The sequence below is a fragment of the Ochlerotatus camptorhynchus genome, unplaced genomic scaffold (genome assembly GCF_037179485.1).
Source record: "Ochlerotatus camptorhynchus isolate MF236.1 unplaced genomic scaffold, CSIRO-AGI_Acam_v1.1 ptg000233l, whole genome shotgun sequence".
NCBI lineage: Eukaryota > Metazoa > Arthropoda > Insecta > Diptera > Culicidae > Ochlerotatus > Ochlerotatus camptorhynchus.
Window position 1 is genome coordinate 128,592 of NW_027040723.1, and position 25,129 is coordinate 153,720.

The 25,129-nt window shown below is 37.5% G+C and overlaps 1 protein-coding gene across 2 annotated transcripts in view; it reads right to left on the reverse strand.

Moving 5' to 3' along the window:
- LOC135704326 (cGMP-dependent 3',5'-cyclic phosphodiesterase-like) overlaps window positions 1–25,129 on the reverse strand; it is a 171,514-nt gene that overhangs the window by 86,287 nt on the left and 60,098 nt on the right. The window lies entirely within an intron of this gene.

The following is a 25,129-nucleotide window of genomic DNA, read 5'->3' on the forward strand; positions in this document are numbered from 1 at the left end:
CAGCTAGCTTTGTTTAGTTTTCCAAAAATATGCCCACGGTGATATGTCCATTACTAAAACGATATGAAGCTTCATTACCAAATTATTGACGAAACTTTCAGTAAAATGTTTGCTACTTGCACACAAGTGTCTAATGAACAGGCTAACATAAAAAATATAATTTCGAGATATTGAGAGGTAGGGGAGAATGGTATATAACGCACCCCCTGGGCAGAACGCACCAGCTGACTTTCCTTTGTGTTTTTCATGGCTTTTACGTAACTTTTTTGTTGTCTTATCAAGCAGCACTTCTAGCATAGCATCATGATAAATCCTAGAATTGGATTAAAAATTCCAAGAAAAACTAAAAACAAAATGAAAAAGTGCGCCTTACCCCGGGGGTGCGTTATGTACTGTTCTCCCCTACTGCAATCACTTTTCTTAAGCTGATTGCAGCGCCTCTCAATATATCGAAATGATATTGTTTTGATGTTAGTCTTCTTAGTCACTTTAATTCTAAAGTAAGCACACTTTATATTCTACAAAAGGTTTCTAGTCTGAAAGAATTATGCTCGTAATCTATGCATTTAAAAAATATATATTATATCCATTACTTTCCTTATCTTCGACCAAAAACCCTGCTTGAACTCGTTGGCTTGAAACATAATTCTAACGAACGCTTTGAAGATGGCAGAATTTATGCACAGTAATAATTCGAATCACCTATCCAGGTTAATCTTACCCTGCAAACCCACACGAGCTGAGCTCACCGGGTTCTGCTCGAATGCAAGCAGAGCACAACCACCCGGAAATCCTCTTATCATTTTACAATGGGTTAGCCATAATCTTTTATTTCTGCTCTCCTCGATTTATCCCGTTTAATGGCAGGCTATCAATGAAGCCAGTGGCCTGTAAAATGCTCGGTGAGGATAATACCGCACATGGCAGAGTATGTGGGGAATTTCCAATCGATCTTGATCGTCTCTGCAAGCGCTGCTTGGTCCACTTCCTCCGGATGTATGTGTGGCTTATGGTAGCGTGGAGGTTTGATTCGATACTGATATATTCGTTGGTTGGTGAATTACGGTGTACCCCTATTAGTTGGTTGCTCTAGCTCACCTCACCAACAACTGAAGGCTACTAACAAACTTGAATTCCATTTCGACATTGTCTGGCATTGGAGATAAGTGGAATTTTTCCGGTATCCAGTGTCAGTCAGAATGGTCAGAGTTCAATGTGCTATCAATATCTTTCCGCTTGAATTAACCCTTTCTCATTCACCTCGTTATAGGGTAGTATGGTACAAAACGCACCGTTTAAGCTAAATGTTTTCTACGAAGATCGAGTGATTTCGAACTCCAGAACGATGATTTCTCATGATTTTCAAAGCATTTTTTACATCGAATCCAAAATGGTTATTTTATTATTTTACATCAGACATAAGGTCTCAATAGAGTGTTAACAACAGATAAAGTAAAACATCTAAAAAATATACTAAAAGTGAATTCGTTCCATTCTTTTGCGATATATGATGTTTTTTCTTGCTTGATTTGTTTTCCGTCGATCTTGTTTTCCGTGCTGAGCACCAATGCTACCGACGCCAAGGAGACAGCTCCCACACCTGGACCCTACCTATCGACCCATCAGCTCATCACGCTTACCACCACACCACCGGCGCCGCTTATTGCGATATATTATGTTAAAAGCTTAATTTGTAGTTGAAAATTTTAACAACTGTGTCATGTTTGGCACAAAATACATTTGTTGTAAAGAATCAGTATGTCACTATATGATTTCATGATCAGGAATTATTTGTGATACCTCCAGATGAAAACATGCATCTGAGGAAAAGTTATCGTTGTTTGTCTGCAAGTGGGCATTTTAGACCAGGGATGCATTATGGGCTGTTCTCCCCTACCTTCTAACTGTTCGTGCTGGGCGTCACGGTAGATTTGCACTCTTTCGATTGGCGGTAACCTGGATCTAGCAGAGTGGAAAACAATGTGGTTGTGTTATACAAGTTAAAGACACGGAGCAATTTAGAAGAGTAATAAAGACACGTTGCTACTACAGTATTTTCAACGTCAGGAATTTTTCAAAATATAAAAATTGTTTGCCATGGGCAATAATTGAAATTTGTGCTAGAATTCGATCATTTTGACTTGCTTTATTTTTCAAAATAGCATATTTGATATTTTTCAATACATCATAGGAGCCTACTCGATAAATTTTTAGGGAAATATGTGACCTTATTTAAAATAAATACATACGGGGAAAACAACTCAAATATTGGTCAAAAATTCAAAACAACTGATTAAAACGCCAATTGCATAAAACGCGTGTGTTTTTTTTATATTTTAGACAATTTTAAATTTAAATTTACAAAAATTTAAAAAAGTGAAATTGTACTAAAATTTTTTGATCTTTGCACTAAGATTTTGTAATTTTTTTTTAGCAGAGCAGTTCCCACTCAAAAAGCGATAAAATAATCAAACTTTATATTTTACCTCTCAGTATTCCATGAAATTTTGCATAATCGTTCGCTAGAGGCAATGAACGAAGTTTGTGCTATAATTGTGCCATATTTATTCACATCTAATTTTTTTTAAATGGCATATTCGATATAATTCAATAAATCAATGCTCGCCTAGTCAGAATGACGTCTGAGACATAGTTGTAGGAAACTAAATTGTTTTTTTACACTGTACTTTTTACATAGTGAAAAATAAATAACAAATTTTCATAAAAAAAAACTGATGAAAACTTCTATAACAGGGTGGAAAATCTTGGAAAATCAGGGAACCACAGAAAATTACATTTTTGACCTGGAAACTCAGAGAATCTCTGGAAATTTTCATTAAATTCTGGGAAATATTTCTTATTTCTGCATAACAAACAATAATGATATCACCAATTATGTAGGAAAGTGAAGCAATGTTTTTTTTTTAATATGGCTTAGACTTGAACAATTTAAATTATGGGAAAGTTTGTTGGTCTAGATTTTAACAGATCCAAGGCATGAATTATTTTTCAATGTTCTGGGACGTATTTTTGTTTCAAAGTTTCGTCCTTTTTTGTTTCCAATCCAGCTGCACCAGGTTCGCCAGGAGACCTCCCGTCTGAGTCGTCGCGGGGCGGGACGTCTGGCGGTCACACCACTGTGGAGCTGGAACAACGAATTTTTTTGTGGTTATTCTCTGAAAGATGACCCAGTCGTGTACGTAGCCGTTTTTGATTTGGTTGAAAAATAAAAATTTGGCGACGTTTAGAAAAAAAACAGTCCGTTTTTGATTCTTTTGAAAATCAACAAGACTAGAAAAAAGGTACTTAACTCGAAAATTCAATCGCCGTTTAAATCGAATGAGCCGTTTCTAAAATACAGCGCCCGCCAATTTTGCCATCTGCCATCTGGTAACGACGCGGCAGCAGTTGGAACTACTAAGACACGCCGTTTCGCCGGTAACGGGCGGGTACTCCGAGCGCTCACCTGAGCGCGCTTGGAGCGTCTGGGCACGAGTCCACTATAACTTTGGAACGATGTCACTTGCGGACTTGCGGTCAAGTCTATGTCAAAGTAGCCATTCCAAAGTATTTTTTAAGCCAAAAAAAAAGATTTTTTGAAATTTCCAGAGTGGACTACCCCCTTAATAAGATTTAAAAAATAGCAACATCTCGAAAATGGTGGAATTTCAAAGATTTTCAAGCAAGTAAAAAATTGATATCGCAAAGTGAGAAGAATGTTAAATATATTCAATTGTCCTTCTTTTTATTATTTTCGAAAAAAATATCATAATCCCAGAGGTCTAGACTAAGACATATTTTTAAAATTCTAAACTAAGACATTTATAATTTGACTTTTGATATCCTGAGGTGTTGGAAAATTACAAAAAAATATAATAAATTTAGATAACAGATTTGAAAAAAAAAATCCAGGCATGGAAAAATTAAAAATTAAAAATGATCAGCTTCGTATGTATATATGTATGTATGTATGTAAAGGAAACCACTCATTGTTGCAGGCACAACCATTAGACACTGGACTGTCCACTTCGTACGACTTGATCAAGTACAACACCTGATTGTATTCAATTTACCGTTGTATGAAGGGCGAACCTGCAAGCAGAGACACTTACGCTTAGTCTTCGGGATCAAAGAGAATCTCCTTCCAACTATAAAATCCTACAACCCGGTAATGTACTAGCCATCGCACTAAGGGATGTCCCAATGAGTGGGGAAGAAGAACCCGCCTTCAATGCACGATCTGTTAACGACAGGAAGTTGGCAATTCCACTCTCCCCATTCAAATCGCTTCAATCGGGTACCCTGGTTGGACCGTCCCATACCCAGCATATAATGTGTCATATAATAATGGAATGAATGTTAAGAGAACAATAAAGGAAAGATCTCACCCGACATGTTGCAAAGGAATCCATGACATCACGGCGATTTCGAAGAGCTCCCATAGATCAGAGGACGATTTATATCCTTCTGAAGTTAAAAAAAAAAACTATCGTCTCTGAAAGACTCTCGATAGAACTACACAATGAAAGCGTGACATCCGAACACGGTGAACCGGCCTCCCAGGAGTCAATGCAATTCGCAGGCAATAGTTGCAATTTCCAAACCTACGACTGGATACCTTCCATCAAATAACAACTGAAGTGCGGTAAAAAATCGGTAGAACTGTTTCAAACACACCGTTGGTACTTGAGCGGTCGGTTTTCATCTCTTTTTGCCATCCCTCTCCAAAGGGGGAGTTTGGTAAAGAGAGATGAAAAAACCGATTTGTACCTTCCTTAAAAGTTGTCCTAGCTCGCTATTCTAATATCTATATGCAATCTTCACACTGCCGTACTCTAACGGAACTATCAACTCTATGCTTTCATCTACTCCATCTATCGTATAAAAATTACCACTACAGTCTGTTATTTGAAATTAGCATCTTCAACTATGTAAATCGTTGACTTCACGTAGAAGTAATACTAAAACATATAGTCAAAGTACACTACAACCGCTGGTTACAAAAAAAAAACACAACCGTTTAAAGAAACGGATCCAATAGACTTCTTTGACGTTTGTGAAATGGACAAGTATTAATGCAGAACTTTGGGTAAATTATAAGTATTAGAGCAAGAAAACCTTTGAATTTACTCAAAATTTTGCACTGATACTTGTGCAATTCACAAACGTCAGAGAAGTCTATAAACAACGCTCTCGCGAAAGCACACCCGTCGTCGTCGAACGGCAAAAAAAAATGAATCGGTGAGCAATTTTGTGATACGGAATTTCCACTGAAAATCAACCGGGAATGCACGAATTTCACCACACCCAGCTGCAAAACACGTTCAAAAGCACTTTTGGTATCAACTTCAGTCGAAAACACTTATTATTTTTTCAAACATAGTTGCGAACGAAGCAACATCATAAACTGAAATTATAATTATCACTCGTGATGCCACAAATTTCTGGTCCGGGAGAAAAAATCAAACAACGCAGATAACGCCAAATCTTCTTATGCTTGCAAACACGATGAATCATGTTGTCTTTCTCAATTCTAAAACTTCTAGGAAAACGAGAAAAGCACCAATCACAACCGTCCGGGAGGCAGAGTGCCAGCGCTGATCAGGCAAATGCAGCCGAAAACTATGAAAACGAACGCACGCACAAGCGGCGCCGGTGGTGTAGTGATAAGCGTGATTTCCTCTTACCCCAGCAGGCCTGGGTTCAATCCCAGTCGGCACCGCCGGGATGTTCTGAGGCATAACATCTCTGATCACGCCTTCCTTCGGCAGGGAAGTAAAGCCGTTAGTCCCCGGTTCATGAGTTGATGGGTCGATAGGTAGGGTCCAGGTGTGGGAGCTGCCTCCCTGGCGTCGGTAGCATTGGTGCTCAGCACGGAAAACAAGATCGATGGAAACCAAATCAAGGAAAAAAAAGAACGCAGGCACAAAACAGAGAGCAAACTTTAAACACCACCGTATCCGAAGGGGTTCGAAACTGCACTAAATTAAAAATGATCAGCTTCGTAAACTCAAACCAAAAATATTCGTAAGCATTAAAATGTTAAAAAATTTCGGACGAGGAAACCACTGTTTTAATTTTAATAACACTACCACCATTATATGTGCAATAAAAATGTATTTGTTCCCACAAATCCGAGAAAAGTAAAATAACAACCTTATGTCATCTTGATAACAAGTCTTGTTATTCGAGATATAGTTCTGTTTTCAGTTGTTATCGCATAACAAATTTAGTTACCAACTTCGACTAATTTTGTTATCAGTTGTTATTTGAAACAATATGAAATGATGCAAGGTTAGTTCAAATCTTCAAATATTATCCAATAATATTTCAGTTATTAGCGTGATACCAAATCGATCAATGAATTTAAAATTTGTTGAAAAAATGTTTTCAATGATAACTAAATCATATATTTTTGAGTATCTAGAGAGTGCTCTTTTGTTATAATTTTTGTTATGTTGGCTCTTTATTAAACCACAATGATAACATGTTCAGTTATGAAATCTTGATAATCGGATATCATAGCTTGTTATCAATTTGGTATAATCCTTTGCTTGGTGGGTAAAAGAGACAAAATATTTAGTAGGGGTGTTTGCGTAAAAAAATTACACTGCACCTATACTAAATCTTTTTTTAAGAAAAGGTCCACATTTCGTAAAACCGACCATTTTTTGGTATTCTGTATACAAAATAAATCGCCTTTCATATGAAAATACACCATTTTTCGAGCAAAAATCCCATACTGCAGTTATAGAGCACCTTCCTCTATAGAGAACCCATTCAAATTTTCTAGATTAATAAGTTCGGAATATGAGACGTGTAGCAAGTGAATTTTAAGAATAATCCCAAGAGAACTTTGGCGAGTTTAAATAGGTAATTATTAAGAAAATTTATAGAGTATTCTGGGAATAATATCAAAATAAATAGACTCAGGAGGCTTCCTGAAGAAAGTTTTCTATTCTATTCTACAATACTAGGATTCCCTAGGAGAGTTTTGATTACAATTTGGATAATATTTTCAAAGGAATTGAATGCTCAGGATAATATTAAATGAATTCTATGGGGGCGACCCCGGCGTAGTGGTTAACATCCATACCTCTCACGCCAACGTCACGAGTTTAAATCTCACCCCCGCACAAGTCACGAATGACCCAGAAGTGTTAAAGTGACTATAATTAAAAAAAAAGAGAATTCTATTGAGGATTCCGAGCAAATACTTAGGGGAGTTTCAAGGGAATTCCGAAGAAAATTCAAAGGTATGAGCAGAGTTCTAATGGTATTTTCTGGTGACGATAAGGAGAATCCAAAGCAATTTAAGACGAATGTTTTATAGCTGAATTTGTTGCCTGTATCTCTTCTAATAAAAAAGATATAGTCATGTATAGTAAAAAATATGAATAAATTCAAATTGATTTTATACGAGTTTAAAAAATAACATACCTCCAATTTTTTCATATTATTGAGAATAACATACGCCCTTTCAAATGCTGCAAAAAAACTTTTTTTTTGTTTGCCCCAACCAGAGATATTAACATTTGAAAAGTGCATAATTTTAGTATAAAAAAATCAATAACTCTTGATCGGCGAAAAATATTGGCAAGCTTTGTGTAGCAAAAATTTGCGTCTTCTTAAGATCTAAAAGTTATCTGAAGACACCTTTGCTGAAAAATTCGAAATAAGAAAAACAGAGCAAAAAAACTGTTTTTTTAAGAGTCACCCTAACTCAATTCAAGAAAATAGCTCTAAATCGGCCAATTTAAGAGATACAAAAAAGTTATTTTCACCATAGTTGCTTGAAATTAGCTCAGCTATAACTTTGCCCAAGAATGTATACCTTAATTTATTCAAACAAAAAAGTTAGATTTTTGATTTTAATGATAATAGGAACCACCCTAGAATTCAATGTCATAAAAATGAGGGCCTAACTATAAGGAACAACTTTGTAGAAGAGACTTTTAGTCTAAAGTTTCAATTTCAGGCTCAAAACATATCATTCCAGCTAAATCTGCATTCTGTACCACTGTGCAATGTTTCGTCCAGGATAATGTTACCCTACGTTGTCTTTTAATTTGGTCTTCTTTCGGCTCAGGTTGACACACCGGTTACTATGCCCCGAGAGGCAACTTGCCTGCTCGGGGACTCAAAACGAACTATATATTTCACAATATTCTTTGGTTTAAATATACAAACATCACAATAAGGTATTTCATCACATCCAATATAGTATGAAAAGTGATGGCTGCACCATACTGCAATTCGCACTGAACAGATCGTTACCATGGCACGGGGGGGCTGTTATTATTTTCTCATTCTGAATTTAAATATAGTAGAGCCCGGTGCCGATGGTACGATCGAACAGGGCTGTTCATAAACTACGTAGACAGTTTAAGGGGGGGATAACAAATTCCAAAAAATGTCTACGTAGTTAATGAACAGCCCCTCTTAAGCTTGTCAAAAAATTACAAATTGCTACATTTTTACCAAACCTGATACTTAGATTGGGAAAACTATGCAGAAAAACCGCAAATCGATTCGATTCTCCGCAAAAAAAATATACTTTAGACCTAATGCTCCGCGCTAATGCTTAAATATACGCCTGTACTGAGTACTTGGCAAGATCAGTTTCAGGCCAAAGCAAAAAAAAAATGAGATGGCCTTCTCGGATTTGCATGAAACATAATTGAATTTGCACAATTGTTTGATATGGGCAATCATTCACATTTTTGAATAAATTGGCCATTTTGGATCATATATTTCTTTTCAAAATGGCGTCATTGATTTTTTTTATTAAATTGTAGCACGAAAACGTCACTTTCGAAATGACGTCTGAGACAAAGTTGATGTTGATGTTGTAAGTCTTTCTGGGTAAAATATTTTAGGTAATTTTGAGAAGAAAAAAGTGTTAAAAACTCATGTGTCTATAAAAGTATTATTTAAAACTTTGTATTTTTTTTAAAAGCTCATGAAAAATGCCACTTTTTGGGATATTTAGAACTAGGGGCACTTGAAAATTGACCAAAATCGTAGAACATGAACTTTGGGTCATATTTTTTAACTTCTTGTTAGCAGGCTTTTTTATGTAATTTTTGCCCAGAAAACGATTTAGAATGTATGAAATGTTCTTTCCTGAGTAGAAATTAATTTAAAAACAGTACTAGCAAAAAGTTAAAAAAAGACCAAAAGTCTTTGTTCTACAATTTTTGTAAATTTTCAAGCGGTCATGAATTTATGTATTTCAAAAATTTTCATTTTTATGAGCTTTTTTGACAAAATTTTATAATATACTTCAACTATTTGTTTAATATTACTTCTGCGTGAAGTCATCGATTTACATAGTTGAAGATGCTAGGTTCAAATAACAGACTAGAGTGGTAATTTTTATACGATAGATGAGGAGATGATAGTATAGAGTTGATAGTTCCGTTAGAGTACGGCAGTGTGAAAATTGTATATAGAAAGTAGAGAGCGAGCAAGGACAACTTTTAAGGAAGGTACAAATCGGTTTGATCATTCTCTTTACCAAACTCCCCCGTTGGAGAGGGATGGTGAGGGGTATCCCCCCACCACCACTGGCAAAAGGGATACCCCTCACCATCCCTCTCCAACGGAACTATCAACTCTATACTTTCATCTCCCCATCTATCGTATAAAAATTACCACTCTAGTCTGTTATTTGAAATGTGCATCTTCAACTAAATTAATAATATACTTTTTGAGATATTTGAGTGTGTACACTTTTTCGATTTTTTTTTTCATAAAGTATTTATTTTGATCTACAACTTTGTTTCAGACGTCATTTCGCTCAGAAGTGCCGTTTTCATGCTACAATTTATTGAAAAATGACAAAGACGCCATTTTGAAAAAAAAAAATACAACATCAAAAATAGAAGATTTTTTGCAAAAATGTGAATGATTACCCATAACTCGCAATTATGCAAAGTTTTATGCAAATCGGAGACTATCGTGTTTTTCCGATTCGTCATTGGCATGGAACTGTTCTAAAGTAAAAGGTTAATAACTTTTTGCACAGTAGTTGAATCAATTTGCAACCTTGTACAAATTTGTTCTGCATAGTTTACTCAATCCAAGTCCCAGGTTTGGTCAAAATTTAGCAGTAGTATTTGAATTTCTAACAAGCTACGAACAGTATTGTTACGTTTCCCATACAAAACTTTAAAGTTCTAGCGCAAATCCAGATCGTAACCAAATTCGTTCAAATATGGCCTAGTTCATAATCGAAAGAACAGTGAGGAACATGGGGTTGTTGTTAAGTTTACCCACCCTATAAAGCTCAAATAATTCGCGCACTGAGCTATACAACTTACGTTGACCGCATACTAAACAGCCAATCGGAATCGATTTGGAATACGTATGTACCAGCTCCAGATGATGCCCTAGCAGAAGTAAATCCAACACACCACCCAACCAACCGACCATGCGGTTGGTGGTTTATGCATTAGTATATATAGAAATAGCACAACCCAAACCAAAGCCGGCATACCACCAGCGGAGATGAACAAAATAGCGCCCTGCTAGCGACTGAACGCGTGCCTCATTTGGTAGGTTATCATTCTCATTCCGATAATTTGCTTTTTATACACTCTCGATATCGCTATATGGCGCAGACTTTGTTTTGGGACAGTGGAGGGTATTTCAAGTAAATCAAATATCATAAACAGTTCCGTTGCGTAATGTTTTCCTTTCGAGGTGATAACTACTAATATATTCGTGTTTTATTTATACAGTTCAACCAAAAGGCTAACCCGTATGGTACTTTGGGGGAAGACGATAGACGAATAAAATAGCTGCATTGCATTTTATTAGGTACATTCAGGTTGTTGCTTTGCCTAAGCTGGAATCGGGCAAGGATTTCCGATCAATCAAATATTCATTAGGCAGCGCACAGGTGTTTCATCCTTGTCGTTCAAAGAAATGGTACGAAGCATGTACCCAAGAGGGATACACTTCTTTTTTCGACTAGATTTTCCTACTATGTGACATCTCGTTTGAACCAGATGCGCAATAAGGGGAATGTCAATCTGTGTTTATTTTTTATAAAAGTTATATCAAAAAAACAATTTAGAATAAACTAGGTATGTATGTACATAACTGCAAGCCAAATTGCAAATATCTACCGACAGGGCAATAAAACCAAAAAGGATTTGCTGGATCATGAAATCAGTTCGACACTGGCATTATCCGTGGCTGGCACTAAAAGGATGGAGTGTAATGCATCAAATAGAAACGTGACGGTTTTGTTAAAATGAAGCTTTCGTGAGGATGAAAAATTACACTAGGGAAGGGTGATGAAAGCATCACCATATAGAGAACAAAATTTGTGTAGAATTAAATGGAGCGTATGGTTTCCGCATAGAAAACTTAATATTAATATTCCAAAAATGCAAATCATATCTATGCGGGCCAGCTTAAATGCAGGAACATTCGTCTGCGGGGTAAACCGAATCATTAATCTTTGCGCACCTTCTGTACCCAATGCAAGCGAATACTCACCTTTATCCGTGTCGTTTAATAACACCAACAACGCTAAGGATTCGTCATATGGTTTCATGCGAAAAAAAAATTTCTGATGGTTCGTTGCATGTGAATAACACCGAGCGTAGCTACCAGGATTAAAATTCCAACGAGAAATGAGATGCTTTTAGGCATACCCGGTTCTCCGAAATGAAACGTTTTTACAGTTGAAAAAGGATGATTTTGATAGGATTAGGCCTAACAACCGTTGCACACCTGATTCAATACTGGGAAATCGTTACTAATTTATAATATTGCTACTTCTCACAAACCGGGCAGTACTTGAACGATAAAAAAAATTAATCCACCTTCCGGTTTCACACACGCATGTAAATACAATAAGATGTTATTCTTATTTCAACATAGATTAGTAAATTTTAGGATTTATGGCAGGCGAGGGTTATTCTGTGTTTAAACCTTAATAAAGCAACATATTCTTCATATTTTCAGGACATTCGTGACTTGACCGGGGATGAAATTTGAACTAACTGTTCTGCGTGAGAGGTTTGAAATCTAACCACTACGCCAGGCTTATCCCCCAAGAATAAACCGAGCTTTAAGACATACTTGTCGATGATCGTTATAAGCATACAGGTAGAGGAAATTTTGTCTTCGGAAATACCTTTACCTATTATCGTCGGGGGGTTAATGAATTCTTAGAGTTTTATTTTTTTAGCTGAACGATGCTCTGACAAATGATGCAGCTTCGTGTGAAGGACTTCCTATACCCTCTGACGTTAATAGGTATAAAGCAGTGCGAAGCCATACTCTCTCATACTACAAACCCCCATAACACCATCTAGCAAGTGTCATAAAAGTTACACTGTACTGTAGTACACGGCGAACAATTTCAGTTATAGTTCTTGAACCAGATAGAAAGATTCAGTCTTCAGCAAAGTTGTTCAGCTGGACAATACCCACCTGGGGTGGCGCCAGAGTACAAATAAAGTTCTTCCATTTGCAGATCAGGATCAAGACCAGATAGAAGTTTCCTTTCTTCAGCAAAGTTTTTCAAATTGACAAAAGCCGTTCAGTGGTGAACAGTTTAGCTGGAAATCGACAAACAAGGCGACAAATGAAGGTGAAAAAGTTTTCTGTATGCAGCAAAGTTGTTCAAATGGATGAGAACCGTTCAGTAATGAACAGTAATATTTTCGGTACGTTTTTATTTTTCTAAAAGAATTGGGGAAAAATAACGGCGCCGGTGGTGTAGTGGTAAGCGTGATTACCTCTCACCCTAGCAGGCCTGGGTTCAATCCCAGTCGGCACCACCGGGATGTTCTGAGGCATAACATCTCTGATCACGCCTTCCTTCGGATGGGAAGTAAAGCCGTTGGTCCCCGGTTCATGAGTTGATGGGTCGATAGGTAGGGTCCAGATGTGGGATCTGCCTTCCTGGCACGTCGGTAGCTTGCTTGGAAAACAAGATCGACGAAAAAAACAAACCAAAGGAAAAAAAAAATTGGGGAAAAATATCAAAAATCCAAGAAAATAAGTTTCTTTGTTTGATTTTTGTCAAAAATTACATTTCAAATTATTTTTTCTATCTCATCATGAAAAAAATTGGACTCTCAGCAAAACCGACAAGTCGATGTTTTGTGGTTTTTTCAGTCCAACTTTACGCCATAATGACTAATAAAAAATGTTTTTGCACGTGAATTTTCTTTAAAAAATTAAAAAAAAAATGTGATTTTTTTAGATTTTTGATACATTTTTTTTCAATATTTTTAGAAAAATCATAAAGTGTTTATTTTTTCGGAGCAGTGAACTTCCACTTAAGAACCTTATTATGGACTCCGATAAATTTAAATAATATTTCTAGACATGAATTTCAGCGGCACCGGGTAGTAAGATTGCCTCTCACCCCAAAAGGCCAGAACGCGCCGCCGGGATTTTCTGCGGCATAAAATCTCTGATCACGCCTTCCTTTGCAAGGAAAGTTAAGCCGTTGGTCTCCGGTTCATAAATTTATGGGTCGATAGGTAGGGCCCAGGTGTGGGAGCTGCCTCCCTGCATTGAAAAAAATCTGAATTTTAACTATCGTGTAAAACCTCCCTTGGTTTATTTTTTAGCTATACTTGGCATAAACAACGAAATCGTTTACAAGCTTGCATACAATATTTATGCCAAATCTGGCGTTAACGGTGTGGCGTCGGTAGCATTGGTACTCAGTACGGAAAACAAGATCAACGGAAAACAAACCAAGGAAAAAAAGAGATGACTCTCAATTGTGGTTCTGGAGAATCTAATAATATTGAATAATCTCAGCAAGAGTTATTACGGAGGATTACAAGATGGATTACCAAATATCATCAGTCAATCCAAGAAGCTGTTCGGTGTAGAGTTAGTTAGGAGAACCATAGATGAATTCTAGACAGTCCCAGGAGAGATAACAAAGAACCTCTAGAGTATCCCAAGTGGCATTCACAGTCAGACAGGAACTTCAAATGACTTCTAGGAAGATTCCAAAGAATTTCAATCGAAATTCCATAGAATCCTTAAGGAGATAATGAAGCACATAACATAAATTTCGAAAATCTATAGAGAAATTATTGAGATTCTCAGCATTTGAATTTCGTAAGTACTCTAAGAAGAATTCTACCGAATTCCCAGAGTATTTCTGGAGAATCAAAGAGCAAATCTAGAAAACAAACAGAAAACCGGAGAATCTCATTAAGGCATAGATTATAAATAATCTCAAGAGAGATTCCGTATAATCCCAACAGAAATTTCCCAGAATCCCAAGAATGGGTTCAGTTAATCGCCAAGAATAAGTCCTCTGAATTTGAAAAAAAAAAACTTGTTCGGTCGCTTTGATATAACCAAGATACTTCAATCTGCTCTCGATCCTGAGTAATTATTTAGTAAATATTTCTACTCAGACGCCACCTAAGGAGGGAATTCCTAACCAAGACGTGCACAACTCAATGGGCCTCGTATATTTGAACAACATTGCTGAAGACAGAAAGCTTCTATATGGTATATATCTCTAGTTATAAGAAAAAGGACTTTATTTGTACTCTGGCGTCACCCATTGAGTGAATTCCCAACTAAACTCGTCCATCACTAGGTAGCGTTAGGTAGCGCCAGAATACAAATAATTCTTGTATTCTGGCGCTACCTAACGAACCAGTTCTTTTTTATTTATTTGTACAATACAAAGATGAAGAGTAGATCTTGGAATACAACCGGCATTTCAACTATTTTTTCAACATTTTTGAAAATGCGTATACTCAGTGCACTACCGCGATTACTGGAAGGTTAACTTTACAGCAGTCGCGTCACACAAAAATACACCACCCAGACAACCAGAAGTCGTATAACAATGTACAGACAGCATCGTAAATTGCTACAGTTTAAGTCAAAATTGCATATTAGAATGGCATACCTCGCATTATGTTTAAGTTAAATCGTATAGAATGCAAATTTCCGACCTATATGCGATGACTCATTTTTCCGTCGTACTGTATCACAAATTAAATCGGATTACATCGTAAGACTTTTCAAAATCAATTTGTTATTACATATTCAATCGTATATGATGTTAAATCAACTCGTATAAAATTATATTAAAACATGCACGTATATGGCCACCACTTTTGTACGTATAAGCCATTTATTTGCATTCCATACGAAATGTTTGTTTGTATATATGTTTGTATATCACGAAAACAACTTTGAATATACGTGCATTCTGGTTGCCTGGGCACCAGTCCCGTCGTGCGCTGAGTTACGACGAACAATTTAACTTATAGGGTAAACGCTTCTAACGCACCGCAACTACCTACTATACTGCCGTTCTACGCATATCTGTCCCATGTTAGTTTTGGTCATTTTTTACTTTTGTTCATAAAACAGTACTTTTTTAGGTAAACTTTGGAATGAAAATAGAAAAAGATATATTTTTCTGGGTTTCTATAAAAATAACATCAATCCTAATTGTCTCATGTTGAAATTCTACGCCTAACTGTTCTACAAAGATTTTCTCAACTGAATCTATTATTAACGAATCGATTTGTGTACACGAATTATTAAAACAGGATTTATATGATCAAAAGAAACGGTAAATAAGAACCACTTTAGGGAGTGGACGTTTTATTTTATGTTGACATATATTAAGAGAAACGGGATTTCATATTAAATCGCCAGTTTCTAATTTCAAACAATGCATTAATAGACACTTACGTAGACATTCGCCACCCCCACACTCCCCCTATAGTGTCTACGTGTTTCATGAAAAGTCCCTTATATAATAAAATAATACGTAGAATAAAGGTCTACTCCGTACGGAAAAAAGCTGCATGTGCATGTCAACTCTTCCAAAGTATTTCTTGAAATCATCGAAGTCCACGATCGACGATCGTGTGACGTATTGATCGTTTGTTCAGAGCATGTTAGCCGCCATAAATCTATGGTCGGACTCAAAATGATTAAGCACAATCTCCTTTAGGCCTACGTTCATCTTGCTAAGGAGTAGAACAAGATGCTAAGAGGTTTATGTTCTAATTAGAGCATTCATCATTAGTTTCTTGAAATGCCCATACTTTCAATGGTTTTATAGAAGAACACATTTATTGTTGTTATAATTTAATGATGGAAAGCTATACAAACTATTCAGGATCTTCCAACACTTCGCGGAGAACGCAAGCACGCTCATGCAAACACAAGAGTAAAGACGTCAAACGCAACGTGGCCATCAAAGCATCACTGAAAGTAACAGTTCCTAGCGGGACTACCCAACTAACATTTTCAGCATGGTGCTGTAAAGTAGCTGAAAAAAAGCTGCAGATACAGCTACAAGCAGAAGCTACCAAACTAGGTTTGGAGAGCGTTTACGCAACTTTTTCACAACCATTATTCAATTTGTCAGTCGCATTGAAAAACAGCAGCCAATAAACGCTAATATCACTTCTATGCAAATATTAATCAACTTTCAATTTGTAACTGCAAAACAAAGCTAATAAAGGAAATATATTACATTTGATGGCTTCTATACAACCAACCACTCTTGCTGAATAACATAAACACCAAAAGTGCCTTTTCAACAACTAAACAACCTGTACTCAACTAATAAACTGTGTTAGCGCTACTGTGGAAGCTATTTTACAGTCAACTATGTTTATTTTTAGACTTGTGCAGTTTTACAGCTTTTACTCTACTCCTTTACAAAGGTGAAGTAACAAGTCGAGAAAAGTGATTCATGTGCACTATTATAAAGCCTCTACTCAACGGTATTATTGTAGAAAGTCGTGTATATTTGTTTACGTCAATTCAAGGTGTTGGCATAGCGAAGTTGGTAGAGTTAAGGTTTGCCAATACGGTCGTCTCGAGTTCAATTCTCCAGGTTCCGGTGCAGGGTAAATAATTTGGTTGTGTGCTTATAACTTATTTCGATTAATTTGATTCTCACAGCAAAATAAACTCAATCAATTCCTCCAACAAAAAAAGCGTAAATAATATTTAACCCGACTTCAAGAGAAAGCTTTGTAGTAATTATTGGAAAACCGGGAAAAGATTAAATAAGCGCCTTTCAAGTTCGCACACAATTAAACAGCAGGATAACATCTGTATAGAAGCGTAAATGGAATTGCAATAAGAGCTTGTCCCAACAGCGATAAGTAGCTCCCAAGTAACAATTTTGGGTAGCATGCGAAGAATTTCCTACTTCATTGCAAATTTCTAGGCATAACAGTCCCATTAAATATTGTTCGTAAAAAAATAGGGTAAACTGATTTCATGGAAGGTAATTTCTGAAGTTTTCACTAAAAAATATTGATTCTTTTGAAAGGATTCGAAACATTATTCGCGATTTTATCTGAAGCATCTTTTAGAAAATGGGGCTGATATGCGTAGAACGGCAGAATAGCTTTTTTTTTGTTTAATTCTTTATTTAAGAGATTTTTAGCCGAAAGCTAGTTCATCTCTAGGCAGTATAGCTGTGTATGGAGACAGACGCTATTTTATTTCAGCATTGACTCACTAGACGGCATCAGAGTGCAAACTAGTAGACTTTATTTTAGAATCGACTCACTTGATGGCACCAGAGTGCAAAAATACTCACTTAGAAATAACTATTTTTACACGAGACGCAATCCATATTCGACGTAAATAAACATTTCGGGGCCTCCCTTCACTCATTCGGTAAGGGCGTAGCTAAAAAGCAAGACCATGCTGGAGGCGGCAGGTTTCCATTCCGGGTCCGGTATAGGAATTTTTCAGATTGAAAAATTTCTCGACTTCTCTGACTATACTTGCCACACAATTATACTAATGCAAAAATGGTACAGGCGTAGAAAGCTCCAAGGAACCAAACAGAGAGAGCAACCAACAATAGAGACATAACACAAGCGATGGCTACCACGATAAAGTTCCTCTGTAATATAGCTCGATCGTGGAACTCGGTGGAACGAAGCAATTGATGTTGACGACATAACTTGATCGGAATGGTGAAATGACAGCCCCCATTCACTTACGGGTATGTGAATGTTATCAAGAGGCTTGCAAACGATTTTGCTTTTTCCTTCCACGGTTCAGATCGAGCTATGTGGCAGATGGAGTTTTGTTGATCGTTTGTTGTTTTGTCATTTTGGGATATCCCTGGAAAGCTCTCAATCAACAACTGTGGAAGTGCTCAAAGAACATTAAGTTGAGGGCCGGCGTAAAGTCCCAGTAGGGACGTAACAAAACCAAATAAGAAAAAGAAGAAAACAAATATTTCATTTAAAAGTGCATTTGATGACAAAAAAATGCATTTGATGGAATTGAATTTGTCAGTTGAAACAAACGAGCCCATATGAAATACAGGCTACAGAAGGTGGGAATTGTTAGAAATACGAGACATACAATATATAAGGTATAGTAGTGGTTCTCAAACTTTCGTTAAATGCGACTACCCAACTAACAATTTTCGCAATGTAAACGCTTTACTCATTTCATTTATACAGCCTCAAGCTGTATTCAAATGTTATACAATATGAGGAAACCTTTACTCAACCTCTATACAAACAAATCTGGCAAACTTAGTCAGTTACTTATGGCTGATGTGGCGGTTGCGACAAGCTCTTATTGCATATCTATTTAAACTTCTATACAGCTGTTATACTGCTGTTTAGTTGTGTATGAACTTGAAAGGCACTTACTCAAACTTTACCCGATTATCCAATTAGCACTACACAGCTTTCTCTTGACTCCAGGTTAAATATTGTTTACGCTTTTTTTTTTTGTTGGAGGAATTTATCATGTTTATTTAATTGCGAATCAAATTAATGGAAATTAGTTTATAAGCAACACTACCAAATTATTTACACTGTATCGGAACCTGGAATAGAACTAGAGACGACCGCAATGGCGAACCTTGATACTATACCAACTTCGCTACGCCAACACTTTGAATTGACGTAAACAAATGTACACGCCCTTCTACAACAAGAACGCTGAGTAGTGCTTTTATAATAGTGCACAGGAATCACTTTTCTCGAATAGTTAACTCAGCTTTGTAAAGAAGCAGAGTAAAAGCTGTAAAACTGCACAAGTCTAAAAATAAACCTAGTTAACTGTAAAATAGCTTCCACAGTAGCGCTAACACAGTTTATTTGTTGAGTACAGGGCCTCCCTTAGCTCAGTCGGTAAAGGCGCAGCTACAAAGCAAGACCATGCTGGAGGTGGCTGGTTCAATTCCCGGTCCGGTCTCGGAATTTTTCGGGTCGGAAAATTTCTCGACCTACCTGGGCATAGAAGTATGATTGGACTTGCCACACAATTATACTAATGCAAAAATGGTACAGGCATCGAAAGCTCTCAATTAATAACTGTGGAAGTGCATCTAGAACACTAAGTTGAGAGCACGCAATAAGCTAATATGCGATCTGCAATAAGCTTGAAATGCGAAGAAGAAGAAGAAGAAGAAGAAGAAGAATAAGGTTGTTTAGTTGTTGAAAAAGCTCTTTTGATGTTTATGCTATTCAGCAAGAGTGGTTGGTTGTTTAGAAGCCATAAAACAAGTAATATTTTAGCTTTATTAGCTTTGTTTTGAAGCTAAAAGTTGATTAATATTTGTATAGAAGTGACATTAGCGTTTATTGGCTGATGTTATTCAGAGCGACTGACAAATTGAATAATGGTTGTGAAAAAGTAGCTGTATCTGCAGCTTTGTTTCAGCTACTTTACAGCACAACGCTGGAAAAGTTGGCTTATAAATCTGAAAATGTTAGTTGGGTAACGATTAACAAAAAAATACATAAGCTCACGACCCACCAAGTTTGAAGAGAAATATTGTAAGACTAAAAGGACCATCAGTCATAGCATTAAAACATTAAAATTCGGGCAATCCTGAAACGCCGAAAATGATCTTTAGAACTGTCAAATAATCTTTGAAACTCCAGAACGGTATTTGAAACAGGATATTTAGAAGACAATTTAAGAGGAAAGCAGATGGATTTTAGGAGGAAGTCGGTAGAAACTTCCGGTGGATTTCGAAAAAAAAAACTCCTGAAGTATGTCGAAAGACGCTTCCAAGGAAGCCAGAAGGACCTGTAGGGGAATTTGAAAAAAAAACTGAAAAATTCAGAAAAATCTTCTGAGGGAAGATCAAAAAAAAAATCCGGGTCAGATGCAATAATAAACTTACTGGGAATTTGGAAGGTCAAGCCAAAAGGACCTCGAAAAAAGGTTTCAGTTGGTAAAAGTTGGGAAAATCTCCATGAGAAGGGAAACTTACAGAGGAAATCGAAAGAAAAGAGAACACTAATAAAACTTCATGTGGAAGTTGGAAAACGCTTCTTGTAGTCGTTGAAAACTTTAGAAGAAATTCAGAATGGCACGGCATTACCGGTAAAATCGGTTAAACAACCTTATCAACCATGTAATCCATGCATTCATCCTGAGCATCTCCAGTGGTGCATGAGGTCAACTCTGTTGATTTCTCTAACAATTTGCTAATTTCGGAGATAGTAGGTGGTTGGCCTATCCAGCGTATAGTTTCCGGGGATTAGCATGTTTTATCACCTTGTCTACAAAAAGTGATGGTTTAAAAAATTACTACGACGTAATCAACGTAACACAATTTTAATTGTATGGTTCATAATCTGATCTCGCCCGTTATGACGAAGCTTTTTACGACATTAATCATGATTATTGCTCAATGCCAGAGCAACAGCACCCGTGTGGGCCGAAAACTCATTCGAGGTCTTTATGGAATTTAATCGTTGATCCGTAGCATATTTCCGCATGGGATTCTCGTGTAATGGCATGAAATTGAAAAGCGTTCCGAGAATGATATGCGATACATTAAATCACGTTGCTGTGTGGGTTAAAGGCCAGGGCGGAAGCAGAGTCCTAGCATAATTTTAATCTCCGCGCTGGCACTGGCTGTTGCGTTTTATGGGTGGAAAGTACGATTCTTCGGATAGAAAGGAATGCTAAATGACTTGGAGGTTTGAGGAAAGCTGGTACTCATGTGCACCGGAAGGCGTAGATGTATGTGAAAGCGTAAATGAAAATGAATGTTAAAAAAAATTACAGCTTTCCCCCGAAGAACGCGTTACCCACTGAGTTGTATCCATCGCTTTTTTCGGCGGGTTTTCAACCAATCGCTGTGATTTTCTGCGAGTGACTTGGTCTCCTTTAACGCTACTCACAAGCATAACATCGAAAAAGCGGTGGGTAAAACTCAGTGGGTAACGCGTTCTTCGGAGGATAGCTGTACTCGACTCGGTTCACGTTGATGGTGTGGTATTTGCAATGCCCTGGTGAATGGTATGTGTTTGAGTGAGTCGATGGTCGCAGCTCCTGCCGGCCAGGACAGAGTCATTATTCTCTGTGGTCGACCAAGAAGCCGACAAAGTGTTGATTAATTTTCAATTTTATGACTACATAGGATGCGAATGCGAAAGATGAGTTCGACATCATTGTTGAAGCCGGACGATGGACACATTTTATCTCGTTCAAATATCTATGCTTTCCAAAGTTGTATTGTTGCAAAATTCAAATAAGAGTGTGAATTTCTGAAAATACTAGTTAAGCTGGTGTCTTTCCTCCAGAAAGCTTTATAAACCGTATGTAGCACAAATGTTTGATAAGCCGGTGCCGGTGGTGAAGTGGTAAGCGTGACTGCTTTTTCATCCCAATGGGTCTGGGTTTAATCCCAGCCGAGGTCGGTGGGATTTTTCTGAGGCATAAAAATCTCTGGTCACGTCTTCCTTCGGAAGGGAAGTAAAGCCGTTGGTCCCGGCCCATGTGTGTTGTGAATGTGTGCGATATCCTACACAGGTGTGGAAGCTGCCTTCCTGCACATTCGGTTGCCGTCAATGGATGTCAATCGATGTCCGTCGGTGATTGGCACTAGATTGCGGAACAGAGACCGACGTTAAATAAAGGAAAGAAGACAAATGTTTGATTTATGCATCAACATACACAGTTCGAAAAAAATTTGTAAATTTACGCTAAATCTAGCGTACACACAATTTAGCATAATGTAACATATGTCAAAAAATTTACATGTCCTTTTTTCCAATCATATAAAATTACAAACCATCATGGTGGAATTTTCAACGATCGTGTATTTTTTCTCCTATTGGTTTGGATTGTGTTGGTTTCTTTTTTTTTTCTTACTTGGGTACTTTGGGTTGACTTTGGAATTAATCCAAACCGATATCATTCAACATTGGAAGATCTTATGTGTAGAACTACACCGTTCGAAAAAAAAAGTAAATTTCTGCAAGATATAGCGCACACAAAATTAACGCTAGATTTGGCATAAATTTACGTGATATTTCGTGTAAATTTAAGCGCAATATCACATATATTAGCAATATTGTATACAAGCTGGTAAACGATTTCGCTGTTTATGCCAAGTATAACTCAAAGTTAAACGAAAGGAGATCAGTCCGTATCGTGCTCTCTTGCCGTGCGGATCTATTTGCTTTTTGCTGAAGGAAGTGTTACTACTACCTAAAGCTACAACAAATTTAAACAGCACTTTTCAGTGCTCAACCTGTTAAATTCCTACGTTGTTCAACTCTTATTCCTCTTCGATCCTTGTTCGAACCCTACCAGAGGTAATCCTTCTTGGATAACGATTGGAAAATTCCTCTTCGATCCTTCAGATTCTTATAGCAATCTGCTTGGAAGTCGATTTGGATAAAAAATTTACTGCCGCCATGGCACCTAAACGCAAAAGAAAGGGGCAAACTCTTGATCCCTCTTCTGATGAAATTAATTTAAGTAATCAATTTGATTTTCTCACTGATGATGAGAATGATCCATCATCCAAGAAAAATTCTAGTAAACTTTACCGGCTTAATGCCAAGAAGGAAAAGATTCCCCCTATTGTGATAACCACTTCCGATTTCCATGCTCTTAGCATGGAACTTTTGAATTTCGTGAAAGTTAAGTTTTCACTACAAATTGGACGTCGGGGTGAATGCCGTGTATTGGCTGATACCTTGGACGGATTTAAATGTCTTCTCAAGTATCTTACTGAGAAGCAGCACATTTTTTTTACTTACGACACCAAAACTGAACGTGTGTTCAAGGTTGTTATGAAAGGACTGCCCAGTGGTGAAACCCTGGATCAGATCAAAAATTAACTGGCAAAATTACTTCTAGATGTGCCACTCCAAGTGATCAAAATGAAAATGAAATCCCGTCCTGGCGATTTGAGCAACGGGATTTCCAATGATTTTTATTTAGTTAACTTCAAGTCTAGTGACATTAAGGCCTTAGAAAAAAAATAAGCCTTATGCTCCTTGTCCGAGTGAAGTGGAAGCACTTCAGGAAGACTGGATGAAATTTCCAAAACCTCACCCATTGCCGTAAGTGCCAGGGATGGGGTCACGGAACTAAAAATTGCTACATGCCAGCTAAATGCATGAATTGTGGTGATTCCTCTCACGCAAAGGACGACTGTCCTGTGAAGGAAGATCCTAAGAAATTTAAATGTTCCAATTGTGGTGAAAACCACAAATCCGATTTTTGGGAATGTAAGACTCACAAAGTGATCCTTCAATCTGGTTCTAAGCGACAAGTAGGAAACGCTCCACGTTTCCGACCAGGTACAAATTCCTCTGCTGTTAACAACGGTCAGCGAGGAACAAATTCTACATTCGTACCCGTAGGTATAAATATCACACCTGCTTCAAATTTTTCATCTATACCTACTCCCCTCGCTGCTAACAATGTTCAGCGAGTTAATGGAGCTACCTATGCTGCTATTGCAACGTGTAGAAATCAAAATACTAACCAACGTAGTTCTAACGGAAATTTTGACAATTTTGACTTTGGAAGCATTACTGCTCCTAAAATGGAATTTTTACAGAATTCATTAATTGACATGATTTCTGATATGCTTAAATCTAACTCCATGTTTGATGCTATTGAAACTGGAGTAAATTTGTAAATAATATTGTCTAGTGCTTTAAAATTCAGTAATGGATTTTAAAGCACTAGACATTTTAAATTGGAATGCTCGATCTCTTAAAGATAATGAAGACGAGCTATTTGACTTTTTGAGAGTTCATAACGTGCATATTGCCGTTATAACTGAAACGTTCCTTAAACCTGACCATAAGGTTAAGAAGGACTCAGATTATTTCATTTATAGAAATGATCGTCTTGATGGACCCTGTGGTGACGTTGCCATCATTGTTCATAGACGAATCAAACATAAAATTCTTTCTTTATTTGAAACCAAAGTTTTTGAAACTTTCGGAGTTTCTGTTGAAAAAAAAAATTTGGACAACTTACGTTTATAGCTGCCTATTTGCCATTCCAATGCGTATTTTTTTTCCTTTGGTTTGTTTTTTCCGTCGATCTTGTTTTCCGTGCTGAGCACGAATGCTACCGACGTGCCAGGAAGGCAGCTCCCACACCTGGACCCTACCTATCGACCCATCAACTCATGAACCGGGGACCAACGGCTTTACTTCCCATCCGAAGGAAGGCGTGATCAGAGATGTTATGCCTCAGAACATCCCAGTGGTACCGACTGGGATTGAACCCAGGCCTACTGGGGTGAGAGGTAATCACGCTTACCACTACACCACCGGCGCCGTTATTCCAATGCGTAGGCCAGCAAAAGAATTTTCTCAATGGTGACATTCAGAAACTTACCCGTCATAGGTCTAAATTCTACATTATTGGTGATTTTAATGCAAAACACCGCTCAAAACACATCGGATACAGGAGAAGATCGACGCGACTCTCCGACGACAGTAGGCAGGATTCCGTGCTGGAAGATCCTGTGTGGACCATATTGTCACGCTCCACATCATCTTGGAGCAGGTCAATGAGTTCCAAGAGTCCCATGTATTCATCGACTACGAAAAAGCTTTCGACCGACTAAACCACGAAAACTTGTGGGGCGCTCTGAGACGCAAGGGAGTCCCTGATAAGATCGTCAACCTCATCGCAGCGCAGTACGAGGCTTTCTCATGCAGAGTGTTGCACAACGGCGCTTTGTCTGACCCGATTCGGGTAATCGCGGGTGTGAGGCAAGGATGTATATTATCACCGCTACTGTTCCTCATCGTAATCGACGAGATTATGATTGGAGCCGTTGACCGTGTACCGAACCGTAGGTTGCTGTGGCAGCCTATTACCA